Source organism: Papaver somniferum, chromosome 5 (assembly GCF_003573695.1).
Source record: "Papaver somniferum cultivar HN1 chromosome 5, ASM357369v1, whole genome shotgun sequence".
NCBI classification, from domain to species: domain Eukaryota; kingdom Viridiplantae; phylum Streptophyta; class Magnoliopsida; order Ranunculales; family Papaveraceae; genus Papaver; species Papaver somniferum.
This window is the reverse complement of record NC_039362.1, coordinates 215,716,573-215,723,129: the sequence shown is the minus strand read 5'-3', so window position 1 is coordinate 215,723,129 and position 6,557 is coordinate 215,716,573. Positions and strand designations below refer to the sequence as shown.

General features: G+C 35.0%; 1 pseudogene; it reads left to right on the top strand.

Annotated features, from left to right (window-relative positions):
* Positions 1-3,147: 3,147 nt before the first annotated feature.
* On the top strand, positions 3,148-4,507 carry LOC113278609 (annotated as a pseudogene).
* The last annotated feature ends 2,050 nt before the right edge of the window (positions 4,508-6,557 follow it).

Genomic DNA, 6,557 nt, shown 5'->3' with positions numbered 1-6,557 from the left:
ACAAAACTCTGTGTTCTTTTTCTCTTGCAACAGTGATTCACAGATACTCTCTTGGGTGAAGATTATTTTTCTCCGGTATTCTTTGTTTCTTCACTTCCTGCAATTTTTTTTTCAGATCTACTTTTAATTTTCTTTCAAATTCGATTCTTCTATCAAGATTTCCTCAAATTCTTGATCTATTTTGTTCATCATACTAGCTTTTATCTACATTCACTTTCGTTGTTTGTTCAAATCTTGTCTTCTGTTTTTCAATTTTATCTCAAATCTTGATTTCTTTCAATGGATCAAAGACCTACTGTTCGAATTTCCACACTTCCGCTCAATACTATTGCTCATATAATCCCTTTGAAACTCAAGGATGATAATTTCATCACCTGGAAAGCTTTAATGTTACCACTTTTCAAGAAATTCCAGGTTGAAAAGTTTATCGATGGTTCTTTTCCATGTCCTGATCAAGGAACCACAAGAGCTCAACTCACTGAATATCAAGATTGGACTGCTGAAGATACAACTCTTCTTCTTTGGATCCAATCAACAATTTCTGATTCAACTATTGGTTATGTTGCTGGTGCTGCTACTTCTAGAGGATTGTGGCTTAGCATTCAAGAAATATTTGCTCATACTTCTGCAACTCATGTGATTCATATTCGTACCAAGCTTCAATCTCTCAAAATGAGTAGTTCTGTATCAAAATATCTAATGGAGATTAAAAGCCTTCAAGATCAACTTGCAGCTGCAGGATCTCAAATTTCAGACACTGAAATGGTGGTAACTATTTTATCTGGCTTTCCTCTAGAGTATCATTACTTTGCTACTTCCATTAGAATTCGTAATCCGCCAGTATCAAGCAAGGAACTGTGCAATCTGCTCATGAATGAAGAAATTGTTGTAACCAATACCAAAACTGATTCTGAAGCCAAAGCTTTTGCGGCTCAACATTATCAACAGTTCAAACCTACTTCTAGTTACAATCCTAGACCTTCCTATGGAATAGGCAATACTTCTGAAATTGAACCTTGTCAAATCTGCAAAGGCAAGAATCATGATGCTACTGAATGTCACCAAAGGCTTAATTTCTCCTATCAAGGCAAACCTCCACCAGCAAATCTTCAGGCAATGTTAGCAGCTGCAGATATTTTTGATGATTCTCCCTGGTATGCAGATAGTGGAGCTAACAATCACATCACCTCTAATGATGCTAATCCGACTACTTTTTCTCCTTATGAAGGTGCTGAGATGATTTCAACAGCTAGTGGCCAAGATATGCAAATCTCTCACATTGTCAACTGTTGACGGTGATTATTAATCAAGCATACAAATGCCTTGCTAAACGTGGCTCAGCAACAGCTATCAAAGGGAATCTCCCCCATGGCTTATTTCCACCGAGCTTCCATCTTCCAACAAATGTGTCTCTGGTAGGAATTCATCGACGTTGTCCCAAATACGTGAATTACGACCAAGTGCATGAGTGTTGATAAATACACGTGTCTTTTCCGGGATATAATAGCCGTTGATATTAGTTGTTTTGACAATCTATCTAGCTAGGTTGGTCCTTAGCGTATAGTTGACTGCCAGCAAAAATCTGACTAATCATTGGAACTGTTCCTAATGGTCGGGTATTGAGATCGTCCTGCTATGACCACTGTGATCACAGACTAAAATTGCATGGGAAGATAAACAATGAAAAGAACCCTAAAAAAGTTGAGCCCCGACCGTAGATCGGGATGATACCTAGTATATATATATATAAGAATAATTTTATTATGTATTTATGAACATTGTTTTAGATTAAAGGAAGATGTAAAACTCTGGGAATTGAACAATTAAAATGTTGGAAGAAAGAAGTTCAACAGTCAGATTAAGGCAATGCCGTTACGGCACGGTCAGATAAAATTTTGAGAGACAAACGTTATATCCGACCATCCCAGTCTCATCTTAGACAAAGACATCCGCCAGACAAACTTGTTGTTTCTCTGTTTTACAGAAAACTGTCGCTTAGACCAAATTTACTGAAGAAACCGGAAGAGAGTTTAAGCATTTTGAATGCTATGAACTTTACAGATATAATGTTGCTGGATTTGATGTAGTTTGATGTTATTGTTGTGGTTTATTAAAATGTAGTTTGATGTTATTGTTGTGGTTTATTAAATTGTAATAAATATCGCTTAATCTGAAGTGGAAATCTATTTTAAAATTTAAATATTTCCATCTTTGATATTATTGCCAATTCTTTTACAAGATATAAACTAGACAATAATAAAAAGTACTAAACATACAAGCTTTGGCCTATTGTTTATCTTCATTTGACGTATCTTCCATTCAACGCGCTCTTTGACAGTTTTGCCTTTGTTTTTAAATTTTTTGTTGTTAACTTTCAAAACTGGAGCTCTTCTTTGTTTTTTAGCGGAACATTTTCTTGGAGCAATTTCAAAAACTTGCGCTTCTCTTTTACAATTTTCAATCTTTTTGAAACTCCCACATATCTTAAAAACAACATCTTCAAGTTTTGCATTGCAAAAAAATGTGATCGTCTTTTGAGCCATTTAACCAACAATAAACTAAAAAATTGAAATAGATTTAGAAGAGAAAATTCAAGAGAAGTGAATTTTGGTGTGAGTGAATTGTTTGAAGATGATGGTAATTTATAGAGGGAAAAAGTGAAATTTAAATTTTCAAGAAACTACCCGTTGACGTTTTGCTACAAATGCCAGCGTGTGAGGAATGAACGGCGCATTAATGTATCAGACGCCCGCGGTTGTAGTTTCAACGCCGAGTTTGGACTGTATTCTCCCGATACTTCTGGTTAGAAGATTGATGCTTTTTATTTGAATATTCTTATAAAATAAAATCATGAGCAGAACTATCTGTTCTTCTCGAAAAGCATAATATGGTGTGGAAATGCACCTTAGGAAGTAATTTTTTTGACTTTTATAAGTGAAAAAATCATATAGGTTGGAGGACATTTCTTTTAACAGTCAACTTTTCGTGGATGGACTTTGATGGAATTGACTTCCGCTTCTCGAGATCCAATCCTTAAGATCTGAGTCGGAGGTAGACTCAGTTGAGTCAAAATTATCAAAGTGCGATTCTTCATTTGACTCGTTATTTCCCAAGAGATTCACATCTATCATTTGACTCTCTCACTTCTGAAAGCTAAGGCATCCTTTAGGTGAGTGAGTGAGTGAGTGGAGAATTTGTGTTCTTCTCCTCCGCCTCCCAAAGAAAGGTAATCATCTCTCTACTGCTTCTTTGTCAAATCTTGGATCAAAGGGGTTTTCATTTTTCTGCTTAAATTTTGATTATTAAATTCGGAACACAGCATATAAAGAAGAGGAAAAATGGAGTCCTTTTTCAGTTAGGTTAGGGGTTCTAATCAATTTACATGAGACCCTTTGATAGATTTATCATAATAAACTTGTCCATGTGTTTGTGTATGCTGATGATTTATTGATGATTTTTGGATAATGTTTGATTAATGGTTTAGTTTTTGTGATTACCCCTCATATTATTGCATCTCAATTGGTGTTGTAATTGAGTTGCTATTGACTAAGTTGGTTTATTGAAATGTAGGGTTCTCTTGAATTCAATGGCAGAAATGTGTAGAAACATTGAAACACATGTCATGAACCTCTTGGATGATTGCCTGCTTGATATTTTTCAGCGATTAGATAGTCGAATTGATCGTGATTCTTTCGGTTTAACTTGCCATAGATGCCTTCGTATACAAAACACAAGTCGTCGATCAGTGCAGTTGTATCCTTCTTTATTCACTCAAAATAATAGCTCTACATTGTCACAAGGTAGCTTTAATGTTAATATCAGCGCATTTCATGTCTATAAGTTGCTCACTCGTTTCCAACAGCTTACTTCATTATCTCTGTCGGGTTGTACGGAATTACCTGATTCGGGTTTATCGCAGCTGCAGTTCTTCGGATCGAACTTTGGATTGTTGTTTTGAGATTTCAGATACTGGATTCTCTTTAATAGCCTCAGGATGTTCCAATTTAAAGTCAGTTAGCTTTTATCGCTGTAATATCACTGATATTGGTTTAACAGCCATAGCTAAATCTTGTCTATCCTTGCAAGCAGTAAATCTCTCATATTGTATGAATATTTCTGATTGCGGAATTAGGTCCCTTTCACAAGAATATCGTCAACTTGGTTCCATCATAATGTCACACTGCAGATCGATAACTGGTAGTGGTTTTAATGGGTGTTCTGAAACCTTAATTCATGTTGAAGCGGATTCCTGCAAACTTGAACCAGATGGGATATCAGGACTTGTTAGTGGAGGTGGACTTGAATATCTGAACCTATCAGATTTATCTTGGTGTATTCATGGGGATGGATTGGCCAGAATCGGACAAGGATCAGCTGCGAATCTTCGAGTTCTTAGTCTGCGAATGTGTCGAAATGCAACTAATGAAGCAATTATGATGATTTCTAAAGGATGCCCAGTATTACAGACCTGTAAGTATCCATTGCTTTCTCAATGAAGTTTCAACCACCTCCATCTTTAACTTTACCAAATTCAATCTTCCAATTAAACTAAGTTTCCATTCATCCGTCAGGAATGAAAAGAGATAGAAACTCATCTAATTTATGATTCTTATGCAAATTACTTTTAATAGTTTGACTTACGCTGGATCCATTTTCCAAAGAATTTAAAGAAACTGACGACGATTTTGTTACCATCTGGTGATCATAATCGATGAAATATATTATCACCAATCATTGAAATCACCTGAATTGATGAAATCTGATTACAGAAAACGAAAAAAAGGAATTTAATGAACTGAGTTGATCAACGACTCAATCGCCGATTTGCAGAGCTCTTGAGTGATTACTTAATGATTTCCAGCACATCCCTACGAGATATCGACTGGTCATTATGACACATAATTTCGACGTGATTATAATTGACTCTCAGCACATGGTGGTGAAAAACAAGTGATCCGTTGTGTTGTTTAGACATTGTTAAGCATGCAAGCCTCACTTTCGGTCTTGAACACGTCCTTGTTGACTTTGAACAAGCCTAATCTCATGAACTAAAAGCCTCAGTAGCTAGGTGTCATGATAATCTAAGCTCAACCAGCTCATCTGAAGAGTCCTTTACAAACACAAGACTCAGTCACAACCCTCCTATTTATCAGTTTCTCAAAATACGCTCACGATTAGTAATTGATTTTTATTCTCATAATTTTTTCTAAAATCGTGATAAACATCCCCAGGTTCTGTATGCTCATCAGAGGACCCATCAACAAGATTTCTTCCTCTAAATAACTTATGTGACGCGATTTCTGAAGCATTCCTTACCTTTCACATGACTTATCCTAACCATGCTCACAAGCCAGCGCATATTTTTATCTCTTGACGAATGTCGGTCATATACATATCACCGTTCAGAAGGCTGACTCAGTCACATACAAGGATATCGATTAGGGTTTTGATCTGGTGGTTTATGACACAATGACAAATAACCGACTTATTTCTCACCGCAAAGAAAAGTAAAAGCGATAGAATAATGAGATAAATTCAATATAGTTTATCCCTATCTATACCTAAAAAGACAGGAAAATTTTTTCGCAAGGAGAGTAATCCTATTTTCACCTGCTTGAGATTTGAGAATTCATCTTTAGGTTTAGGTGAGGACTGAGATTTGAGAATTCATCTTTAGGTTTAGGTGAGGACTGTTCAGTCACCGTTAGGTAATTATAACAGGATTCAACCGTTTTTTCCAATTCAACTATTCCTAAAAACTAAGAACGATATAACATGAACGGGTTAAATAGTCAAAATTATTTTTTCTTCAACAAAAACAAACTACACATAACTGCGACCTGCACAATAGTGGCATTTCTCAGGGTTTTAAATCCAAAAGTATCTTTTTAAATTAATTAATTTGAAGTATCAGAAGTTTCTTAGATTAATTGATTACATTGAAAAAGGTCTATCTCGGTCACAACTAGTTTTTCCTTATAATGACCAAGGGTTTATTATTACTTCTCAATAGTCAATCCCCAAATCAGTTTTAAAGTCAATCAAATCAAATTTAACTCTCAATTTAAGCAATTGGTTATGATGAAAATATAGGGTTTTTTGATTGCTAATGATTTGATTTTGGTAGCATATAACAAGTTTTTGATTTAAAGTGTAAATGGATTTTTTGTCCTCGTATCTTCCTGGAAGATTACTTAGAAAATAGAATCAATTCACTGATTTAAACTATTTAAATCTATCTTACTGATTTCATCGAAAATTAGTTTTCTATTTTTATTTTTTTCAAAGAATTTTGTTATAAAGATGATGAAGAAGAAAGTTGAAACTTAAAGTTAGTCAAAGAAAACCTAAAACAGAAGATTCACGTGAATTTAGTATAGCTAAGCCAGCCACGTCATGTTAGGCATTTGCGTGGGGCGTTGTTCCGGACGCAGTGTAGAACAATTACGTTTCGGATTAAAAAAAAGTTATCCTATAGCTTTGTATTTTTATGTTTTATCATTTTATACTATTTATTGTTCAATGCCCATATTAAATTGCAGTACATACTAATCATA